The following is a 24,313-nucleotide window of genomic DNA, read 5'->3' on the forward strand; positions in this document are numbered from 1 at the left end:
GCGCGATACGTTAGGAGCGAGAGAGACACCCGCGCCCTTTCCTCTCTGCAGGATTCGCGCTGCCCGAGCCAACGATCATACGCGCGAGTGTCGTGTTGTGGGCACCGTGTGCTACGATGTTGTGGATGCCTCTCGGGCACTGTACTCCTCTCTAGGTGCTAAGTGTGTCCTCGTCAAAGAGGCCGCGTGAACAAAGTGCCAGCTGGCGAGCATATTGGGCATTTCCTGCGCTTCTCTTTCAAGAAGTTTCAGCAGACAATCGCGTGGCGGTTCGGTATCGCCATGCATATTTGTTCGAGTGCCTTGATACTGGCCAGAAAACTGCGAACCAAAGCATCCACGTTAAATAGAAAAATATGGCGGCCACATCCCCTCTCCTAACGCATAGAGATCCCAAATGTCAGCCAAAGCGTTCGATCGTACGGTACTATGCCTGTTTTAAGGTTTAGCAAACGTTATCAACAGCCCGGGTTATGAAGCCACCAACACGAGATCAGCGAGGAACACTTCTCGCGACTATTCGTGTGATTAGGCAACGACACCAATGGTTCCAACACCTTTGTGCTTACCGAGCGCCGTAAAAGCAGGCGAACGAATGGGGTTAAAAACAAAAGTACTGGCACTACTTTTCGGCGCTTGTGCTGTTATCCTCAGTCGTTCACCTGAGTTCACTAAGTTGGTGTTTACACATAATCACTAAATGTACGAGCACCAAATCACCCGAACTGTCACGTCACTTTGTTCTTACGCTACTACGCTGCAAACGTCAATGGCCAGGACTTGGAACGTAAATGTGAAATTGCATAGAGTGACAAGAGATACAGGACATGCGTGAAGGCAAGCAATACACAGCGGCACCGTCAGCATTGACGCATGTGCTGGTTGGACTCTTTCGAACTCGTTTAACCCTTGAGAGTTTCTAGAATGCTCCTTGATTATAGAGTGACCAGGAAAATAACACTGAAGGTCGGTATAGCCTTCGGTTGCTTAACAGCCTTCGGTTGTTGAAAGTGAAAATAATAAAAGAAAATGCAAATGATCGCGGTCGCAGAAAATTAAGCATGTAAAACGGAGGAAAGGAACTTGTGGGATGTAGCTAAGTTATAATAAAAGGTAGCTCATAAGAGAGAAGAACGAACAAAATTATTTTGTGCTTGCTGCATCCGCATGGTTATTTCAAACCAGTTCCACGCTAGGTACGCAGGAAAGAAAATCAAGAGCTCATACCGACTTTTTATTCATCAGGCAGAATGTTGTGGAACAAGTTACACGCAGACTCGAGGAAATGCTTTGCCTGAAAACAGCTTCAATTTTGTATGCGCAAATATTGTCCCTCTTCATCAAATCTTGGCCATTTCGTGCCGTCCGTGACCTTTGGTATGCTGAAAATAGCGACAAACACAAAATAAATGAATTAAAATTAGGTCAAGTTGGCAGAAAGGCCGATGTGAAATATGTTCGGAAACTATCTGCCAGGTTTATGTGGGTAATCCCACGACTAATGCTCTGGACGTGTCACTTAGCCATCTCAAATTTTATGAAGTCACGGCCATTTAACACTTTGGTCACTGTAATTTCGCAATGTGTCCGATAAAAAAAATTATTTGTCAGGTGACGCGCTTTTCAATCACATGAAACATGATTTTGCAAGGTAGTATAATATAAAGTTACATTAATAAGTAACGCTTCACAATTTTGCTTGATTGATCAATTCATACACTTTAAAGTTCGAATGCAACAGTTGGACTATCGGAGACGCCGCAGTGGGCGGCTGCGAACTATTGATAACCAACCGGTGATCGTGAACATTTAAAATGAGTTTAAATTTAATTTTGTCTACTGAACCTGCAATGATCTATCTTCATAATGAAATGGCCGTAATTTCCCCTGCGGGTTCGAGTCCTGGCGACGCACATACTGCGGATGACTATGCTGTTTTTATTAGACTCAGTAGTTGAATGACTGATGAGGCATACTTTCCGTAACACCTCGTCGATTGTGATAAGTACGGTATAGTTGGGCCTACGGGTTACTGTTGTTTACAAACAAGCACTGACAGGCAGCTTACCTCTGTCGTTGAAAAGAAAAGTGTTTCATCACTGCATTCTACCGGTGCTACCTTGAGGTGCAGAAACTTGGAGGTTAACAAGGAAGCTCGAGAACAAGTTAAGGACTGCGCAAAGAGCAATGGAACGAAAAATGTTAGGCGTAGCGTTAAGACACCGTAGGAAAGCGATGTGGATCACAGAGCAAACGGATACGTCCAATATTCTAGTTGACATTAAGAGAGAAAAACGAAGTTGGGCAAGCAATGAAATGCGTAGGACAGATACCCAGGGGACCATTTGAGTTACAGAGTGGGGGCCAAGGGAAAGGAAGCGCAGTCTAGGAAGGCAGAAAATTAAGCGAGGTGGTGAAATTAGGAAATTTGCAGGCGCAACGCAGGCGTAAGTGGAGGTCGCTGAGAGAGGCATTCATTCATTCATTCATTCAAATAACTTTATTAAGTGCCCTGTGATTTGGTGGAGTGGGCCTGTACCTCGCCTAGGTTTCGGCCAAGGTTTGTTGGCCCTTCCTCGGCTCGCTGGGTGGCCCAGAGTTGGTGCTGCAGGTCCGAGCCGAGTAACGCCGACTCCCAGCGCGCACGGAGGCTGTCGCTGTTTGAGGCTGCATCACCGTTATTCTGTATTATAGCCGTACATTCTCATAGGATATGCTCTAGCGTGGCTCTACAGTCACAATGTCTGCACTTGTCAGTCGTGTATAAATCTGGGTGTATTAGGCGCATGATAGCTGGACTCGGATAGGATCCGGTCTGTAACTGCCGCCATTCGACAGACTGATTTTTGGGTAATTTTGGATGAGGCGGTGGGAATGTGCGCCTCTGCAATCTATGGTGTAGTGTAATTTCGTGAGATCTGGTCATTCGATCTTCCTACTCTCACTCGTCGGTAGTCGGTGAGGCGGGGCTAACCGAGGCTCGGTCCGTAATCTCTCGAGCCATGCGGTGCGCCGCCTTATAGCTACCATCTCGTAGTGTGTAAGCGGGTGTCCAGATAAGATCGACACTTTTGTCGTGGTTATTAGCTAATTGCAGGAGTCGTAGTGCCTCTGGGAAGATTCGACTGCTGGCGAAGTTTCGTAACGCCGTCTAGGACTCACTGATGATTACGTCCGGTTGTGTTTGTGCTATGGATAACGCGATGGCTATTTCCTCTGCAGTTTCTGCGAATAGCGTGTTGACTGTAGCGCTCGTCGTGCATTTTCCCTCGTAATTTATCACCACTGCTGTGTAGACGCGCTTTGTCTGTATTTAACTGCGTCTACAAATGTGGCGTCCTTGCCGTTACCGAATTCTGTATATCGCGTGCTCGGCTTTCCTGCCTACCCTGATGGTAGGTGGGAGGCATATTATTGGGTATTGGATGGATGGCTATCATGTATCTGATGTATCTGGGCCTATCTACTTTGGCGCCATGTTGGGTGTGATACCTTATACCTTAGGCGATCCAATATTTGCTTACCTGTTCTAGTTTTGGACAGGCGTTCGTATAGTGCTATTCATCGTGCCTCGATTAGCTCATCCAGCGTATTCTGGAGACCTAGCTGCACTAGTCCATCGTTGCTGCTGGTGATTGAGAGTTCGATTGCTTGCTTGTAGGTTTTGCGATTAAGCAGTCTAATTTGTATTTTTCTGACGAGTACCATCGTTGGTACGATGCCACGTATACTAATCTGCTTATTACGAACGCTTGGACTAGTCTAAGCAGATTGCCTTCTTTCATTGCACTATGTTTGTTGGCTATTCGTGTAAGTAGCCGCATGATTTTAGATGTTATATTCTCTAATTTGCGTATGGTCTCTCCATTGTAGCCATTACTTTCAATGATGAGGCCCAATACTCTGAGCTTGTCAACCTTGGGTATGGGCGTACCATCTGCCGTAGCTAGGTGAATTTGCGGATTGTTTCGTTCCTAGTAGTTCCGTAGTTTTCGGACACGTCATGATGGTACATAAATAAGGAGCTCAGATTTATCCGCTGAACACGCCAGTCCGGTTCCTGCTAGGTATTGTTCAATGGCTTCTATTGCACGTTGCAATGTGTTTTCAACCTGTTCATCGTTGCCATTGCTCACCTAGAGGGTGATATCGCCAGCGTAGATGGTATGATTGAGGCCATCGAAATTCTGTAGCTTTGCTGGTAATCCGATAAGAGCCAGGTTAAACAGCATCGGTGATATTACTGAACCTTGGGGCGTACCTGTACTTCCGATCTGTAGTTCTTCGGAGTTAAGGTCTCCTATCTTAATGCATGCTTTTCTGTTAGTAAGGAAGTCTCGTACATAACTGTATACTCGCTGGCCTAGGCCTAGCTCATTTATTCTGTTTAATATTGTTTCGTGGGTAGCACTGTTAAAAACTTTCTTTAGGTTCAATCCTAGGGGAAGAGGGAAAAGAGGAGGTCGACCAGTGTGGACGTGTGTTACATCGGCTCCTGTTTCTTCAACTGCTTTCGTGCGGTTTTTCGCACTGGATCTGTGAAATCTATGCGATTTCGGAAAGGGCATTCTGCAAGGAACCTGTAGATACCAAGCTTTTGGCGGTGGGTAGATTTTTACACAGCTTTGACTGTTAGTCGTGTCGTGCACGCGCTAGTAATAACGCGCTAACCTTGGACTCGTCGAGTACAGGGCGGCTTAGGCTTCGCCCGTGAATGTGGCAGGTGTGCGGGGCCTGCAAGTGGTTTGCATCTTTCCTGACCCTATTCTTTGTTGCGGTTCATCATGCCTGGGCCCATTACCGTCGAAGGTATGGAGATGAACTCGGAGGTACTGAACAGCTACGGATGGGTGAGGCCGTTCATGAAGGGACACAAGAAGAAAGCGGAGTTGTCGCACGTGAAACAATTTGCTGCTGATTCGAATATCGCGGCTAATGGACGCTTCAAGGGAACGGGACAGGGCAAGCTCAACCGAGTAGTGGCTGCATCCAGGCTGCCAAGGCTACCCAAGGAGTAGATCAAGGTAATCATAATCAAGTAGATCAAGGCGGACTTGACGTGGCGAAAGCTGACACCGTACACTTGTAGCGGCTTTGTACAAAGCGGCGTCTCTTACTGAAGCCCAGGCTAGCGAGGATACAATATGTTTTGACGAGATACAGAACACTCTGGTTATCGCTACGCCCAACGATCATCGTGCTGCGGCGTATGCTTTTGCTCAGCAACTGCAGATTCAAGATAAAGCTTCTCAAGCACCGGCTTCCGTGGCAGCCCCAGACGGCACTTGTGAGTCAGAGTGATTGATCGAGAACTAAGCGAGCAAGACCTCAATAGATTATTCGTCACACCGAGAAACCCCACAGCTCTGGAAGTCAAACGAATCGAGAAAACGAGAACAGCAGTGATTTTGTTCCAGGGACTGAGAGTGCCTAATGCAGTTGTATGTGGCTCAACTCTAGTCAGCTGTTCGCTGTACATGCGACAAAACGACGTGTGCTATACGTGTGGTCGTATCGGGCACTGTGCTGATGTCTGTACAGCCAAAGAAGAAGATCTTAAGAAGTGCAAGATATGCGGTCTAGATAAGAACACAGGACAAGGGGAGGAAAAAGAACATCTCTGTAACCCCATTTGTGAAGCGTGTGAAGCCCTACCACCCAGTGGTTGGTAGGGCTTGCCCAAAGCGCTTACAAATTCCACACATCATCCGAAGACGGAGGCGGCGATGAAGAAAAGCTAGGAACAGCGTTCCAAAGCAAACGCATGACGTCAACGGGCAGTCTTTACGTCAGAAGACGCCACCTGCGCCCGGAGGAGGCAACATGCTTCGCGCGCGCTCCCGTTCTAGAGAACGTTCACCTTCAAGTAGACGCTGTCGATCAAGGGGAAGATCTCGATCGAAAAATTCTGGTGCAATGGCATCCAGACCCGGATCCCGGTCCGGCAGGCGAACCACGTGGGCAGATTTAACCAAATCGTTGAACAACGGCAACAAAAATCACCCAACGAGAACATTGGAGGTAAGGCACAGTCAGAGCATGGCAGTGATGCACGTATGAAGTCACTAGAAAATGAAAATCGCCAGTTGAGGCTAGAGATCAGCTCTCTCAGAAGCATGATAAACAGCCTCTCGACGTTCGACGCCTGGCCCGTCTTCAGCTGCAGGTGCGAATTATCGCACAGTTCTTAACCCGGAGCCAGATACAGATTTGGACGAGGGAGAAAGGATGGAAGGCACAGAGGAGCTAGTTAAGAAAGGAGGTCTCACCCCTTTCGATACTAGCCTAGGGAACATGCTTACCGCATTGAAAATTCGCTGCAGCAAATTATGGGCACATTTTCAGGAATAGACTCTAGAATTACTCACATGGAAAGACTAAACAAAGCCTCCCTAGCTAATGCAGCACAGGGTCATAAAGGGATGGTCCCGCGTGATGGCAGTATGGGTACCATACCCATAAATTAGTAATCAAAATGACTCGAATCACGAAAGAATCTTAAAAAATTAACAATATAACTGCGCGAGCTCCCCGAAACGCAGTCACTCCTTGGGGCAGCTTGTGAGGTCGGTGAAACCCAAACCGCAGGTCATAATTCTACAGGAAACACTGTTGGATTCCCAGGTCCCACTACCGGGTTATCGCACTGTGGCATCCACAAGTGAAAAAGCACGGGGTATTGCTACATTGATCATCAACAATGTCCTTTATTGAACACCATGCACCGAAGTATAAGACAGGGTATGAGATCCAGCTCACGAGGATAATCCCTAGGAGGGCCCAGGATGTGAGTGTTTTCATCCTCAATGTATACAGTTCATTCCTAGACAAAAGGAGAAATTTAAGGCACGCACTAACTTCAGCAGTCAATCTAGCCGGGAACGCCCCGTTAATAGTGGCAGGGGATTTTAATGCCCCGAACTAGGAATGGGGCTGCGGTTATGGTACCGTCAAATGCACTTAGCTTACCACATGTGCCGCAGAGATCGGCTTGACCCTTGTCACTGACCCGAGATTTCCTATAAAAGAATAGGAAACTCGGTTTGCAGGGACACTACCCCGGGTCTAACTTTCGTACATGGAGTAGATGGGGACTGAGACAACCTTCAGGAGAGTCTGGCCAGTGATCACTACATTGTAGAACTCACCCTTCGAATTATAACAAACCACTCAGAAGGCTCGAATTTACAGACAGGGGCCTCTTTGGGAAAATCAGAGGAGAGCAGACTCCGGAAGGAGAGACATACCAGAAACTCTTAGATAACCTGAAGCAGGCGGTAAATGAGGCCACGAAGACAATAACTACCGACTTCGAGGCCCCGGTAATGGATGCCAGAATGGCGCACATGCTTAAGGCTAAGCATAGCGTAATTTCTAGATGGCAGACGCAAGCACTTGAGGGTAGGCTCCAGAATTGCAGCTCTAAACAATGAAATTGGCTCATACGCTGCACTTTTGTCGCAGCAACATGTTTCGTCGCTGCGACAAAATGAAACATGTGCGGAAACCCATTGTCGTATGAGAAGGGGCAGTAAATGGGGCATTGTGAAAAATCTTCTTAATAATAAACCATCAAAAGGGACAGCTAGACTAGCTTTGGACAGGATGATCAAATGCCTAAATAGGCATGGTACGACGGAAAGCAATATCGCTCAAAGCATGCTGTACACTTACCTTCCATGGAAGGACAGTGACGCATGCAGGGAGGCAGAGAAGGTCCCATACCCGGAACACACCGGGCTGAGTGCCCCACTTCTTGATGAAGCCTTCTCCCTATCAGCGGTTAGACACGTCCTTTTTAACCTCAATGGCAGGTCTCCTCCCGGAGCAAACGGCATCACAAACAAACTTCAAAGAACTTGGATGACAAGGCAATAAAGCTTTTAACGAATGAGATTAATCGAGTCTGGGAGTCAGGGCAAGTCCATGATGAATGGAAGGCGGATAAGATAGTTCTCATCCCAAAGTCGGGAAGGCCTACCAGTATGGAAAACCTCCGACCCATCTCGCTCACTTCATGCCATTGTAAAGTCATGGATCATGCAGTTCATAATCGCGTATCAAGTCACATCGAGCGACATTTTTGCCTCTTTCCTGACAACTTGATTGGATTTTGACCGTCCCTCTGCACACAGGATGCGATGCTCCTATCGAAGAAATTCTTTGCAGTCACCGGGCCGAAATAGCGCTCGAAGATAGGTCCGGTGTCAAAGCTCACAACTGCACCTAAAAGTACCTTTATAATCACTGCCATGTGGTGCTTGGAAACGAGGTCCACGTTGTCGATAATACTGACGTTCGTGAGCAGATGCTCGATAAAGAAGTCTCCCCTCGGCAGCGCAAACGCTCACCAGGACGTCGCGTGCATTGTGCGGAACAAGCGCAATTGCTTTGCCGGGCTTTCCCGGCACGAAGTTGTCGCCCAAGACCGGAAAGAAACCGTTCAATCCAGCTGCGTTGAATGCTTCCGCGGCTTTCAAGATGTCGCCAGCGTTCTTGGATGGCAAGCCGGCGACGACCTCCGTCACGGAAAGCTCACGCGAGTCACGTTCCTTGAAGTGGAGGTAGTCTGCGAGCATGTCCGCTCTGGTTCTCGCCTGCACTGGGCTGCTCACGAAAGTCCTAAGGAACGGACGGACTGCAACTTTGCATAAAGGCACGCTGGAAGAGACCCGCGCTACTTGGTGACAGGAGATGGATGCGGATTGGGATGGCCTGTGTGCAATTGTAAAAAAAAAATACCTTAATGGTTTTGTTTTAATTTATTTAAGTTCTCTGATTGAAAACGTTTGACAGAGTGAATACTATAGCCTGGCACAAGAGCCAAAAGAAGTTCCTTATTAATGCGACAGCCTTAAGGGCACCGTGTCGCAGAAAATCCGGTGTCGATGTCGGTGGAGTTGTCCGTGAGCGATAAATGCCGTAGACATTTAGGTATATGTATGTGCCACAATATTACATGCGGTGTATACGGGTTATATTGCCACGCAATTCTATCACTAATGTTGCTCATATTTTTACATTCTTGACAAGGTTATTTATTCCTCGGAATTTTGAGAACGACAGCCCACACGCAAATGTGCCGAAACAAAACACCGACAGCGCATGCCTTTTATGTTAAATCTTCCCTGACTTAAATATTAAAACTTCGAAACAATAACAGAAACCTGAAAATGATGTAATTTTCTTGGTACGGCTGCGCACTCCCTCCGCAATCGGGCCCACGCAAGAGGCCGCGTTTCTACCAGAAACCTCGCCTTCGTGCATAGCGTTCGCCACCAGCGTTTCCCGGTAAACATTATGCTTACTTAAGCTGAAGTTGCCGGGAAGTGTGAGGAGCAGTCAGGGTTCTTCGAATGCTATCGTTTTCCACTATTAAAGGTGAAGCTTACGTGTCCTGCAAGTGTTTGCTTTCAAACAGAAAGTAATTTTCTTTAAACGTGTTCAGCAATTGCTCAATGCAAGCGTTTCTTCACTCCTCGTGCATTTGAACAGAAAGGGTAAGAAACAAACTTTTCGCTTAACATTCAGTGCTCGGATGTTTCCGACCTGTCCCCCTCGGAACTGGGTAGACAACGCAAACCACAGTTCACAGTCTACAGCCAGCTTTCAACAGGGGGGCAGTAGCTTGGGAACAATGAAACTTTAAACGAGACTTTACGTGAACTCAAAAACACGCGCAAACCTTACATCTATAATAATACGCTACATTTGCACGTGTGACTACTTAGAGGCAAGCAAAGTGCATTAAACAACTGGCATCGACAGCAACGTCAAGGTTTCGAAGACGCATTTAGAGTACGCGGTTCAGGAGACCCGGCGTGAACCTACCGTAGTCATGCTGGCACAGTTCATCGTCGTTCTTTTGGCGCAGGTTTGCCTTGTTTTGAGCGGCCGACGAAAATGAGATGTCTGAACCAATGACAAAGGGAGACGACATGAAATGTGCAGCACAGGCGGCGCCTCTGCGCAACTCTACCTCCTAATGATAGCCGACGCACCCGCAAGGCACATCCGTCCCGAATCATGCTGCCTCGGATGTTACACACTTTAATTTTCATTTGGAGCATCACCATAGGCGTCCACATTTTGTACTTGTATGCGGGCCTTCTCGACACAACAACAATAAAAAAAACCACAAAAATACGAGAAAAAGAAACATTGCGGAGAGAGGGTCATGGAGAGAGAAGGGTTTCACTACCTCTTTTTAGCTTAATTTGCAGAGAAAGCGGAGCTACTATGCGCGTGACCGATGCCCGGGAGAACGTTAAACATAAGTTTTGTTCACATAGGTAAACCTAAAACATGGTTTTCCCAAAACAAGGTACTAGTAAGGTTTGTCATCAGCGTGGCATCGGAACGTGAATGACTCTTCAAGCAGAGGATACCTGTTCCTGCGACCGACCAATAGTTGCTCACCTAAATTCTATGATAAACAACAAAGAAGCGAGGAAAGCCAACTTCTTTCTTGGATTCCCTGCCTCGAAAACGTTTGGGGTGGCTTGTGCGTGGCGGTAATTCGAACACGATTTTGCAGCAATGCTGTTTCGGATGCTATTCCTTCTCGCGCTTTTCGAGGTTCGTCAGCGGTCAGAGCGATGCTCCGCTTGCGTTATCAGAAGTGTCAGCCGGCCGTGAACGGTGGATGATAAGAGTGGAATAAAGGCAGCTCTAGAAAGTCGCGACTTTCGTGTAAGAGAAAACAGCTTGTTGGCATTTTTTTCTCTTTCTTTCATGGTATTTATTGCAGTAGCATTCAACCCGACATTCACCAGTTCTGTATAGTCAGAGAATGGAGGGCACAATTAAAGTCACAAACAGAAAAGGCAGCGTTCATACTGTGAGCAGAAACGTTGGTTTCACTTTAGAAGGGTGGTAAGGATAAGCACCTCACCAAAATAGGGTAACAGTCCGGTTGTATACCGAGTCCATCATGAATATGTTTTAGGTGTAGGGTCATTTGAATAAAATGAACCCTTGTAGGTACCACCGTTTCGGCGTTTCGGTCAATCGTTCGCGTTTTCCACAAACTGTGCATTCCCGTGAGAAAAAAACATATCGAAAGGTGCACTATTACCAGAGGTTGGCAGCAGGCATCGCACAGTATGAGCGTTAATCTCAAGGTCTTTCTTTAAAGTCCATTGAAGGACATCCGAAAACAGGATGGCGTTGGTGCAGGTAATAAAACAATGTTCAATTTTCTCTGGTACGTCACAAAGGCGACAGTTAACAGAAGAGACAAAGATACCCTTTTTTTTGTAGCCATGTTCTTACCGGTATGGTTTCACTATGATGTTTATAAAAGAATGTTTTGACGCAAGGGGATAAATACATTTTGCGAACTCGCTTTAGTATATCGTGGCCTGGCCATTTAATGTATAGTGATCGGTAAAATGGAGCATCAGAAAAGTAAACGACAACATTTATTCCGCTACACGGGGAAACAAAATTGCCTACTAAGTCGCACTATGCGGATCAATAACAATGAAAGATGAGTCTATACAAGCTTTTGCCACAAGAGTAGGATACTATTGGTGCTGATTTTCAAATTAGGTGCTTCCTTCGTAGTAGAAGGCCTTCTCCGCGTGGATTCTTGCAAGGCAATAAAACTAAGACAAAACTTCAGAACATCGTAAAAGACGAAAAGCGCCACCTACGCTTTTGTGACATTGTGTACGCGTGTGTGACGTCTTGTTTTCGAGCTCCGTGATCGACCTTGATCTTTCGCAAAGGGGTGGGGGCGGGGGGGGGGGGGTTAGGGGGGGTAGAGCTCTCAGACGCCAGTTGCCGCGGGCCGCGTAACCCAACACTTGCGACTGCGAGATATATCGAAACGGGAATGCGGCGGCAAGCTTGAAGAACCTATATACTACATCGTTCCACACGTACCGATATGTGACGTTCGTTTCTGGCAAGTGCTCCGGTGTCCGTGACTTCGGCGGCGTAATGGCTGCGCGCTAGTTCGTTAACTTGCGACGCCACTGATGGCAGCGCGCGGGATGGCATGGCTCAGCTGCTGCTCAAGGACATGCGGTTGCTTGCGGCAGTTTGGATGCGGACTCATACTTCACCGAGAACAGAGTTTGGTCGCGGAACTGAGCCAAGGAAAACGCAGAAATGCACAGTTGTATAACAGCGCCGGACACCGACCGCACAAAAACACAAATTTGAAAGAAAGAACGAAAGATACGTTTCGGCTCTCCCGCGAGAGCCTATACTCCGTTCCACAAATAGCAGTCAACGCTGTGGAAGCTACAGAGACTTCTTGCAGTGGATTCGTTCGCACTTGGATATACTTCCATGTTTTTTTACCGCAATTGTGCGCAACAGTTGTTTATATTGACTCAGTATTGAATGAAACAAGTTTTAATCCTTCGAAGCAAACACACTGTGCTATACTGCTGCTAATGCGCTGTTTTAGATCATTTTTATTTTTGTTCTTCTTTTCAGTTTTTTTTTATTTGCAGTACGTCGCGAGGAACCTCACGTACCTGCTCGCGCAAGCGAACGCTGCTGGCGCGCGGCGAAGCATCAACGGAACGCGCGGAGTGAGAACGTTTCTTGACCGATCTTCTTGCGTAGCTTCAACAGCGTTTATTGCTATGTATGTAACGGAGTATATTTAACATTCTACGCCTCCTCTGTTTTTTTTTAATGCCAGTGCAATCGCTCGCTCCGCAATGGGAATCGTTGGTGCGCCTTAGTTCAATGTGTTGCCGCGATGCGACGCCATCGAGATGGTACGGCTAATGGCCCTTTGGGTTCGGCTGCTTGCGTCACGTGTTTGTCTGAGCGCGCGCCGCTGCCGTTCCGATGGAAGAGCGATAGACGCCCCCGTCCCTGCGTCTGTCAGGTTATCGCGCGTCTGCCAGTCTTCCTCCTACTTTCGCTGTGAGGCGCCATCGAGACGGTACTCTCCCCCATGACCGTAAGGCAGGCGCGAACGCTATAGCCGACGGGGGAGAGCAAGAGAGGACGATAGGAGAGGGTGGTGAACGGCCGGATCGGCCGCATCTGGCTGGCATTGAAAAAAAAAGAAATATAGAGGCGCTGCCACGATTGTGATAACCGCAGTTTATGGTTGTCAATACGAGCCACAAAAAAGAAAAAAAAAGAAAGAAAAAGGAAACACGACAGACCCGGGCTACCGTTCAGAATCACGCCCCAAGTTCTTTCGGAATTTTTTGTTTTGAGCAGTACTATGAAAATAAGTTGGTTGTAAATAAACCACGTACTTTAAAACACTGCCCACATATGACTTGGCAGTTTGAAACCTTGGCCGCGTAAAACGCTTTCGAGCATTCGCTAAATATTTTTTTTTACAAAGACTGTGATTGAATCCTTTACGTTGAGCTTCACATGCTTATTTATCATAAGGTTCTTGCAGTTTTCACTCATATTTACCTGGGTGGCACCTATAGCTATTGCAAGGCAGCGGGCAAAATTCTGCGCCATTCGCAAAACACTCTCATAACACTTCGCAAAATTTGCATGAGAAATTTTGTTTTACTGTCCTTTGGGGCCTTGGCACGAGGTTTTAGAAACGTAGGTGTGTTTGACGCTATGTGTGATTTCCGACACGTCACAAAACGTATACCGAGTGAACTCCTACTTTATCTATCATAGTTTCTTAAAAATTCTTCCACTCTAGATTGTTCAATGAATCTGTTTTTTTATTTGTTTCAAATGTAATCATCCATTCACCTGGTCTCACGTCTCGATTACTAGCTACTTTTTTGCTTGCGGTTTTACCTTTGCAGGTTCGTTTTCCCGAAGCCATTATCGGTGCGTAAAAATTACCCGATTCTTGGCCCCTTCTCCATTGTAGGTGCGTAGCATATTTTGAAGTCACATCATCCTGAAAAGAATCTTCACTGCGGGAAAGCGGGTCAACAGTCGAGCAGCGGTATGAAAACGAACGCATAAAGCACTGAAATGGAACAGATATCACAGAAAGTGGCGCGTGTGGTTAAAAAAAAACCCCTTTGTTTTCTAGTGTTAAGTATTGCAGGAACGCTGAAGTATATACAAAAATACGTCAATAATATGCCAGTGCCTTGATCACGGAATTTAATTGTTACCAAACAATTACACTTCAATATCGAGGATGGGATCAAGAAGTCGCAGGCATTACAACAGTTTCAAGTCGAATAATAACTTCAATATGAGTAAGCATCTGACTGCATATGGTTGCCTTTCCTGTCGTTAGTGAAACGCTCGACAGTAGAGATAGAAGGCGGTATCGCGCGAGTTGCAGAGAGATAGAGAATCATATATTTGAATGATGACTCTAGGCATATTTCAGGAAGAGAGCAAGGGTAAGGGAGCCAAGTGAGGCTCTCTATGGAGCTGCGCGCGTTCTTGTCGGTTAGTGAGCCTTTATTAAATTATAAAATATGAATACCAAAAAGATCAATTAGTAATAATAATACAATAGCTCAAAATTTCATCAAACCTCAACTTTAACCCTTTCCTTTCCCTTAAGTTTTAACATTTCTACCTTTTATTTATTTGTTGCCATTTATGCAAGGCAAAATTGCAAGGCAATGATTCTTTTATTCACATGGTCGTGTTTTTTTTTAATATGCTCATTCGCCTCCTTTTCTTCGTCATAATGCTACCCAGTTCTTGGCCATACTGCGTCATCAGATGATCCAACAAACGCGCTGTTATACTGTTACCATTGGTCCTTTCAAATGAGAAGTTTGCGCATGGCATGCGATGGCACGCATTTACTCCTTGTTGGATGAACAGCCTGTCCGGTGGTCTAACGGCTGCAAGTAGCCTAACTTTCCGCTGAATTAGGCTCAGAGTTTATGCCCCCACAGTGGGCTTGTGCCATTTTTGAGGGAATTGCCATCATCATCATCATAATGAATGATTTCTTGTTTTTTTTTTGCTCATACCACCTTGCTCTGAGCCCTTGACTGCACTGACTACCGAAAATGGACCAGGGCGGTGAGTGCACGTCTTTAATATAATTTTTCCACGCGTGTTAGGCATGCGTTTAGCCGCCATTTGTAACCCGGGATGATTTATTTTTTTTTGCGCAAGATGCCGCTTCTGATGAGAACACAGCCAACAGCCGTGCCAACCCACCGAGGAGCAGTTAGGCCTCTTATGCAGTCTGACATTTCTTGAGACAAGCCTGCCGCGTAGTTGCGAACTTGGTGTTACGTTAGTTAGTGTGCAATACAATGCGTCATGACGATAAGGGCGCCAGGTATAAACACTTGTTCTGACTAAAGTGTTCACCTTTAGGCGCTCAAATCGGGCATAGGTAGGACGCTTCACAGTGTGTGCTGTCTCAGACCACGCACAGGTGTAGCACATACATACGCCTCAATCGGGAAAAAGTCGGGAGTACACTCCGCCTGTCGTGATTACAGGCGTAGAAATGTTGATTTTTGAACGCGGGAGAACGGTCGGACCCTCCGACGTCTGGAGTCTGAAATGAGGGTTCGGCTTAGGACTAGTGAGTTAGGCATACGTTCAGCCGCCATTTGTAACCCGATGTGATTTGTTTTCAAAACCGTGCATCCTAAATCTCCAGTATTTGGTCATTTCAGCTTACTACCCTTCTGGGACGTCGACGTCTGTCGGTAAGACCTAATTTATTTCGTACTGAGCCGCGATTTCAAGGCCACAAGTCTGGCAACAGAATTCAGCGTGTTGGCCGAATGCAATTTTTTGCTGTTCCTGACTGCCCCGTTTGCTGCTTACGTGTCTCTTTGCCTAACAGCGCCACCATCGCGTTGTTCGCAACCAAAGTGCTGCTGTTGTCTCTCATGTCTGAATGCCTTTACCAAATTTTGAGAACACCTTCATTGTGCATGTGCGTGTTTGTGGGTGTATGTGTCGTGTGTGTGAGCGGTCACAGTATAAAGCTTGATTATCACACAGTATCTAATTTACCATGCCAGGCGATCAGCCGAACTAACATCAACAGCTTCGCCATAAAGGTAGCCTCTTTATTTTTAGCTAGCACATTGCAGCTCCCAGTTGTCATTGCCATTCTTCAAATCACAAGAGTATCAATTTGATTCTGCTATAATGGCGTGCCCTGGTACCAAGGTGTATGTTCTGTTAAAATTAAAACTTCTCCTTATTTCAGTTCAAGGCCCTTCACAGACGTCCGCTTCGGCTGGTAAGATTAACTGTTTTGTGCAGACCATTAGCGCGAAGTCAAGGCTTATAACACCTGTACAGAAACTCATTAGAGACATCACAATCCAACGTACTGCAGCTACAGCGTTGTTCCTATATTTCAAACAATGAGCACTGATTGGATTCGTCAACAGGATTCTTCACATGTTTGAGTATGAAATCGGCTGTTTACTCTAATTGCCAGGCACTTCTTCGTTTCAAGCGCAAGACCCGTCGCAAACGTCTGCTTCTACCGGTAAGATTTATTGATGTTTGCCAACTTAAAGGGATAGTAAATCAAAATATCAAGTCGAGCTAGATCGACAAAGTAACTGTCTAGAAGTCTACAATTGCTTTTCGTGTGCCAGTGAATCCCTTTGTTGCGTAGAAAATTGTCGCCGAAGGTCCCGCTGCCGCTCTTAAACTTGAACCACGCGCGCCAAAGCGGAAGGGTTGACCGAATTACCCACGCCACTTCCTTCTATGCAGCTCTCTTTGAATCAGCCAGTGTTGTCGCCACGTGGGAGGTACCAGAGTCCACAACAGGTGGCGCCACTCTGGTTTTCACATTTTCAACCTTCGTCATTTTCTTGTTTACAAACGCTCTGTCTTCGTTACAAATCGTTATTTCAGATGCCTAATCTTTCAATCTAGCCCGGCCTAATATTTTCCTTTAGTGTCCCTTTTAAGTCATTCTTACAGGGCTCGAACTTTGTAAAGGATATGTACTGTAGACATCACAATATAATACAATCACCCTGCTGGCCATTTTGATGGTTATGTACGGGGGATTGTGTGCTCACAGTGAACCGTCTGACTATTTGTTATTGTTGAACTGCGTGACTGGGAGTGGCAGGATTCCTGCGAGCGCGTCTATTCCCCGTGCAAGTGTCTGGTATACTCTCAGCGGTTCGCGCAACCGGAAACTGTGTGTATTTTGCCCGCGCCCGGCAGTGGCACACCGCGGCTGCATCATGTTGGCAGACGCCGGTGGCGAAACCTAAACTTACTTCAAACCAAACATTTACGCTATTTGCACGATTCTAACGCGCAATTGGTTTTTTTATTAAACGATGCGTTCGAATTTGCATGGGCGTTATAATCGTAACTAATTCTGCTCAATCTATAAAATTAAGCCGATTCTGACCAAAAAGAAAGAACGCTCAATGCAAGGTAGTTAGCCACACTGCCATTTCTTCTGAAGGAAGCGGCGCTCACAGACATCGCAAAGTGGATCCATGGTATGTGGAATGCTCCCCCCCCCCCTCCTGCACATGATGGTTGCGCGAGCCTTCAGAAATATTTTTAATGCATTAAATGGAACTAAAGGTGACTTTCTGTGGTTGGTAGACAGCGAAAAGAAAGTGTAGTTGCACGATAACCACTCGCCGCTATGACTCAGCTGTGTGCATGTCTGTGTGCCTTTGTATGTTCCATAATATCCTTTCAACACGGTACGCGTCCACTCAGGTTATGTTACTTGTGCGCGGTAGAATCGATGGCCAGTTATTATTATTTTTTTATATTTGGGCGGTAATGGAACTCCACGTTACAACCAGTGGCGCGGGAGAGTCGTGCAAATACCGTAGTACACGCCCTCTCACCTTGCGCACTCTCTGTGCGCTATTTAAGATATCCTTTAATTAACAAACACGCACCCATTCGTTTCTTCAATAATGTGGCCGATCTGTCTTTATATAATAAGTTAGTTGACAAAACGATCTTCCATCTAATTTCTCAGTTTTCTTTTATTACAGGCACAGGCTACGACCCTCCTCAGATGTACGCCTCCAGCGGTAAGGCCTTATCTCTCCTCTCTCATCACTAGGTTCTAAGTGTCTCAAGTCTTAAAGAAAATCAGTATTACATGAACTAATGCAATATCTCCAGTCTGTCCTTACACTGTTTCCTGGTGAAGCACCAGTTTTCCTCGTGTACTTGCAGCGCCCAACCTACTCGCAATTAAACTTATTTTCAAATAGCGAAGAGTAGGTTCCTTCAAAAGAAAACTGGTCTGCTCTAGTTACGAAGAAGTCGCGCAGTAAGTAGCCTCTTCAAGTTATGTCCTACAACCAAATACTGAATGTTTGTTGATTTCAGAGCTCGACCCAACGGGGATGTCTCTTTCTTCGTGTAAGGCCCAACTCATCACGTTGCTTCGCAGTTTTATCATATCATCCAATTTTGCGGCCTCAAATCACAAGAGAATGTGAGGTGTAGACGTCTCAATGGGATCTTTGCATTCCCTGCTTACTCCAAATTATGACTGCATGCCTGTTTACCCGACGCAGCCAATGAGTCTAGTTTGTGTCTTTTCTTTCTTTTAATGCGTGAAGGAGCCGTTTACTTCTAAACAAAACAAGCCGTGCTTCCTAAGAGCAAACACAGGAGATTTTAGCCAGTGCATACCACGTACATTTCCTGCGTTATTTCGTTTCAGCCTACGACCCTTCCTTCATGCACGCCTCTGGCGGTAAGATTTGACTTTTTTTTGGACAGCTGTAACTTAAGGAATAAACATAAATAAATAAATAAATAAATAAATAAATAAATAAATAAATAAATAAATAAATAAATAAATAACATTGTTGTGCTCCTGCATGTCCCGTTTATTTAAGTATGCTGCCGGTAATACGTCCGTTCATGTCAATAATGGTTCGCCTGATGTCATAGCATTTTGTCGAATAACAAATAAGGGTCCATTTCCTCCTTCAAGAGATAAATGGGAGAAACAACGAAATAAACAGATTTACAACTAACAAGAGGGCAAGCTTTTTGGTCCGCGAGTGAAATTTTTCTAGAATTGTTAGAATACCAAATTCAGGATATGCTTAATTAAACTAAATATTTATTAAGCTAATTAGGCCCAAACATTGATTATGTCATGGATTACAACGCAGCTGCTTTTTTTTCACAGAGTACTAATCCTACACAAGCCACACTTTTCATCCATATTTCTCACACTTTCATGGAACACTAAGCAGGCTTAACCAGTTCAGAGCCTGCATTCGCAAACACCTTCTTACGCTCTAAAACATTTCGTGAGAACAGATGGAAGCCAGTCGTCATGTCGGACATATTAGCGATGGCGCCCCGCCAACGCCAAACAGCACTTATAAGCGGAATTCTTTGTCAACAAGGCCCCAGAAGTTAACCGAACAGATGGACGAAATGAGATGCGCTTAACAATTTTTTCTTTACAGACTGTGTGCAGAATTTTGTAGCTAAAAGGACAACTCTACAAGAAGCCAGAACAGTCCGCAAAGAGACTCTGCGGAGAATAAATTTAGACGTAGAAAATCTAGACAGTCAATAAACTGTGTAAATTAAATTCTGATAACAGGAAAGGCTCCATAACATGAATTTTCAGTATTAGTATAATAATTGCTGCGTCCTGGTTCGAGAAAGGTAATGTCTGTTTTACATCACAAAAATATTTCCCAGTAAAGTTTGGATGTTTCCATAGGCAAGCAAAAATAAGGGGCCAAATTGATGCTCGAGTATGTTGTGCAACGTGAACGCCTATCTAACTGCTGCTTGCTTCGGGGAGCCTGTTATGGGGTTCATGAACGTGTTTGCCTATTATATCATGTAATGTGCAGTACCAAGATGTCTGACTCACATATTCAATAGCCGAGTGAACTGGCTGTTATAACAAAAACCGTCGTAGTGATGAGCTCGGAAATGTATAACAAATTGGGGACGTTCTATATTTTTTTCGCACATACTCTTGTCGTATCGGTCGTATCGATTTTAAATTATATTTACTTTCTTCAGACAGCTGGCGATCTACAAGCACTTCAAGACGTCGTAAGTTATGCATACGAACGTTTTAATGACCTTTCAACAATGTGCCACGGTGAAGTTTCGTGGAACATCGAGAATAAAGATGTTCATTGGTTAGAGGAAGAGGCATGCTGTTGCCGCCGCTTCAGCCAGATACGTTAAAGACTTGTGCTAGTTTGTTAATTACGCAACTTTCTGCAAACTCAGATGAGTGAGTGATCTTGCTTCAAGACCTCGCTCCGAAATTGAGAACTTATTGTAAATTGCGTTTGTGCACGCCTTTTGTGTTCCGCTAAGCTTTCTTTATGTGCTTACTTCAGGTAGGCGGCGCTCTCGGAGGTCTCGGAGGTCTCGGAGCAAGAGTCGTAAGTATAGTGTTACCTAAATGAACCTCGAAACAATGACCAAACAGCAAACATTACTTAATTTTCGCAAGATGCCGAAGGCAGCGCTCATTTGGTCGCAGGAGACATTACACGTCAACAACAGTTTCGTCTTATCTACATGGTTCGTGATTACCGTGGCGTTCAACACGACACCTTAATGTGGTCGCGTCGCTCTGTTCGTATCCTGTTTGTAAATATAGGCTGAACGGTACATTATACGATTGCTTCGTCTTTGGCGTGCATCAACATTTTTGTTTACAGTTTGCTTCTCTGGAGAATAGTTGGCGTTTCCGAATGAAGCATTGCGTGGTCTCTCATATCCGAACTGGCCCTTTCTTAATATGATGCATCAGTCGCCTATGGGTTGTGTTGATGCTCACATTTCACTAATACGCGCGGAATGACGTTGCAGACAAGCATGAGTTACATACACAACTGCCACATCGCGTTCTGTGTGGCAACAAATGTTCACGCCGACATAAAAGATCCCTTAAGAAGGTCAAAATAGTGTTTTTAGCTGGATGCTTATCACTGTTGTTCAGACAGTGAACAGCGCAATTAGAGAATACGTTGCCATAATGTGGCGCATATTTTTGAAGTCAGAAGCCCGTTCTTTGTTTTTAATGTGGTGTATTTCAAGTTTTTCGAGGCTTTGAGCATCTATATTTTTGTAATGCTAAGTTAATCATTTCTGAAATGAGCCAAAACTGAGGCGTGTAATGCGAGATCGCCTCCACTGTCTTCGGCGCGGGTTTAGTGTGTGCACTCGGAGCAACCAACGCTGGGATCCATTGGTATGACGTAATCGATTTCAGAATACTTTTGCGTGTTCACGGTAACTTTCTGCAAATAAAGTTCTAAAATTCGCTAGGCTGAGTGTTTGATCCCTTTGCAATGGAGTGTAAGCATTGTCGATTGATAAACCGTTAGCTGGTCCCGATCAGGCGCCTTAGAAATTTATGACGTAACGAGTAGCCGCTGATGGGGAAATTTCAAAGTAGAGTCGCCACCTGTCTCTCGTATGTGCGTCTTTTCTGGTTTACCAAATAACGGCGCAAGGTAAACTCGACATTTTATCTTGATTTAACAATGCAGCTTCCCTTATTATTTCCCTTTAGCGTCTCTTTATAGGCACCCTCGTTAAAGTGACACTAAACGTTACTATTAAGTTAACGTGGATTGTTGAAATACCATCCCAGAAACCTTGAAACGCTTGTTTCGTGCGAAGAAGAGACTTATTTTAATAGAAAACGCGTTCTGAAGCGTCCGCGTACCTCTAGCGCAGTTCAAATCGCCCGCCCTCCGATCGAGGAGTGGTGACGTCCTGGTCTTATAGTGACGTTGCGCCGTCGGTGAGTAAAATGGCGCCCGCAGACGGCGCTACGGCTTTTCTGCGCAAAAGGCAAACGCGCGGTCAGAAACAGAGCCAAGACAGAGCCGACAGCAGCGCGAACGCGGAACTATGGTGGCTAGACGTAAGGAAAGCGCGCGACGATAAGCTGGTTCTTTATTTTATGACGCCAACTTTGACGCTCGTTGCAATGGACGACCCTCACAACGACACACTGGCTCGCGATGCTGGGCGGCTCGACTTCAGCGATTTAAGCACTGATGAACGTGACCTGCTGCTAAGGGCTCGCGCTGCCGGCGTCGTTGCGTACTACTACGATGGCAACTGTATGTCACGGCTGTACATATTCGCATATTTGTAGCTTTTCCTTCGTGAAAACTAAATCCCGCACTCACCGCCCCACCTTCAAACTGCAGTTGTTCTTGCGCTTCGGAGAATGCAGGCAAGACCGACAGAACAGCGCTATGGGGAAGCATTGCTTTGAAAGGTACTCCACACGACTTAGTCAAGTCGGCGTTGAACTCGTAATCCTCTAGACGAAAGTGCAGCGAGCACACTATGCGATTTTTCGGCTGTTTGCCAACGCGCTGTGGTAGAGGTACGGCACTTAACCACAACCACTTCAAACGGTGAGGTTCACTCGTTGGCACACAGTGATAAGTAACGTTGGCTTCGCCGCAGCAACTGCCCTTGGCCAAGTTCTGCGGACCGTTCGCGCATCCCACGACATCACATGGACGTGGCATTCTCGCTGCTTGTTCCAAATGCAAGTTTCGTGAACCAGCGAAACCAGCGCAGCACGACGCGATAACGAAACCACTGAAACTCCAAAGCGCGCGCGGCGCAGACGCGAGCGTGCAGAGTAGAGCGAGAACGAAACCTTTCGACCACCCGTACTACTGAAGGGGAACGTCAAAATGTTATTTTTTCGTAGAATATAACAGAAGACAAGTAGCATTTTCTTCCGTCTTATAACCTAATGAAATGATCTTTTTATACGATTAGTTTAGTACTAGTGACATAACTTATGATGACGAGCGCCTTCGTCATTGGGCAAGTACCGGAATGTCGCTGGGGGGAGGGGGGTCTCAAATCGTGTCATGCAATTTTCTTCAATTTCTCGGTTACTAAAGCTCTGTTCGCGATTATATTGACCCCTCAGACGTTCTAGAGCATTGCTTTATCACTTCAACTTGACTTCATAGTAACCTTTAGTTTCCCTTTAAAGGACCTGTTCATATCTAATGTATTTCACGCTTTGCGGCCCTCATGGATCAGACGCCGAGGCACGTGACCTATAGGATTGCAATTTGAACTTACGGATGTACCATCACGGAATACCAGAGTAGCGAAAAATTCTGAATGCGTCATAGCACCATTATTTCTTCACTTTATTCAGGTCAGTCAGTGGGGTGCACATTTGCAGCGGAATATGCAGATGGGAGTTAGTGGGGTGCACATTTGCAGCGGAATATGCAGATGGGAGTTCCAGGGCGTAGATGTGTATGGGGACTTCCTGTCCCCAATAGAGGGGGGAGGTACATTTAAAAGCAGCAAATAAAGAATATTAACTTTGACCAGAGACTATCATAGGAAGCGTATTGTATATTGTTACAGTAACGAACAGTAACAAAAGCGGCAAACTAACGAAGAAATATGCCTGTGATTAGGCAACGCATGAAAATACACAAAATAAGGGCAACACTCAAAACCACCAATATGGCAAAGACAAGCAGAATATACCGTACCATACATCGGAAGCTTGCTAACAGAAAAGAATATACAAGGAAAACAATGGCGTGTGTTTGCTTCTTCTTTTAGCGCCCAAGTTTGGTTTGCGCTGCTAGAGTATTCAAATACATAGAGGAGGACTGTGCTTAATCGAAACCGATAAACCCAGAAATCGACGCTTGGTTACTTGAATTTCACTGTAATTACTGCTGCGAGTAGTTGCTTGCGGAAAGCTGTGGTCGTTAGGACTCACGCGCTCCGGTTGCTGAGAGAGTGCGTAACACTGACGCCTTTCCTCTCGTTTTTTTTCAGGCCGCTGGAAAATGCAAGTTCATCAAAATACAACGTCGCTTATCTCATCTCGCCATCAGATTGTGATCGCAGAGTTGTGCAAAAGTTAGAAGCGCGACTAAAGCGTTTCCTTCCGAGTAGAAGACCTTGCTGACAGCGCCACGATAGCATGTCACGCAGTTATTTTTTCCACGCATTTACTTTTAGTCGGTCATCTCAGTTTATTAGTTTTTTTTATTGCCACCTAATGTACAACGGTGCGCCTGCTCATTTTTGAAGGAATTTTTATTACTGTTTTACCTCCCTGTTAACTTCGATATCGCGGACATGCCATGGTACACAAGAAAAGAACGACGTAAAAAGGCGCTTTCTTTTGCAGCGCCGGGTTCTGCTTTCCGGTTGATTCAGAAGAACTGGGATTTAATTTCAATTCTGCGAATGAAAAAAATGCAGTACGTGACATACTGCAATATAAAACAAAATATGCATGTTGTGTTAAAAAGGTGTCGGCAGAGAGAAAAAAATGTGTGCGCTAAAAAGAAAGTATTCTCGAGTATAAAAGATAGGATATGATAGCGATCTGTAAACTGAATTGCTTCGTGGGACTTAGTGCCCGGCTTTG

The 24,313-nt window shown here is 45.6% G+C and overlaps 1 protein-coding gene and 1 long non-coding RNA gene across 3 annotated transcripts in view; one reads left to right on the plus strand and one right to left on the minus strand.

Annotated features, from left to right (window-relative positions):
• Nucleotides 1–24,313, minus strand: part of LOC135895793 (acetylcholinesterase-1-like) — a 180,128-nt gene that overhangs the window by 146,596 nt on the left and 9,219 nt on the right. The window lies entirely within an intron of this gene.
• LOC135895803 (uncharacterized) lies at nucleotides 15,569–18,617 on the plus strand. The gene is made up of 6 exons (XR_010562480.1): nucleotides 15,569–15,602; nucleotides 16,115–16,147; nucleotides 16,352–16,402; nucleotides 17,904–17,942; nucleotides 18,247–18,279; nucleotides 18,587–18,617. It is a non-coding gene; the product is annotated as an uncharacterized lncRNA (long non-coding RNA).

This window comes from Dermacentor albipictus, chromosome 4, assembly GCF_038994185.2.
Source record: "Dermacentor albipictus isolate Rhodes 1998 colony chromosome 4, USDA_Dalb.pri_finalv2, whole genome shotgun sequence".
In the NCBI taxonomy this organism is placed as follows: domain Eukaryota; kingdom Metazoa; phylum Arthropoda; class Arachnida; order Ixodida; family Ixodidae; genus Dermacentor; species Dermacentor albipictus.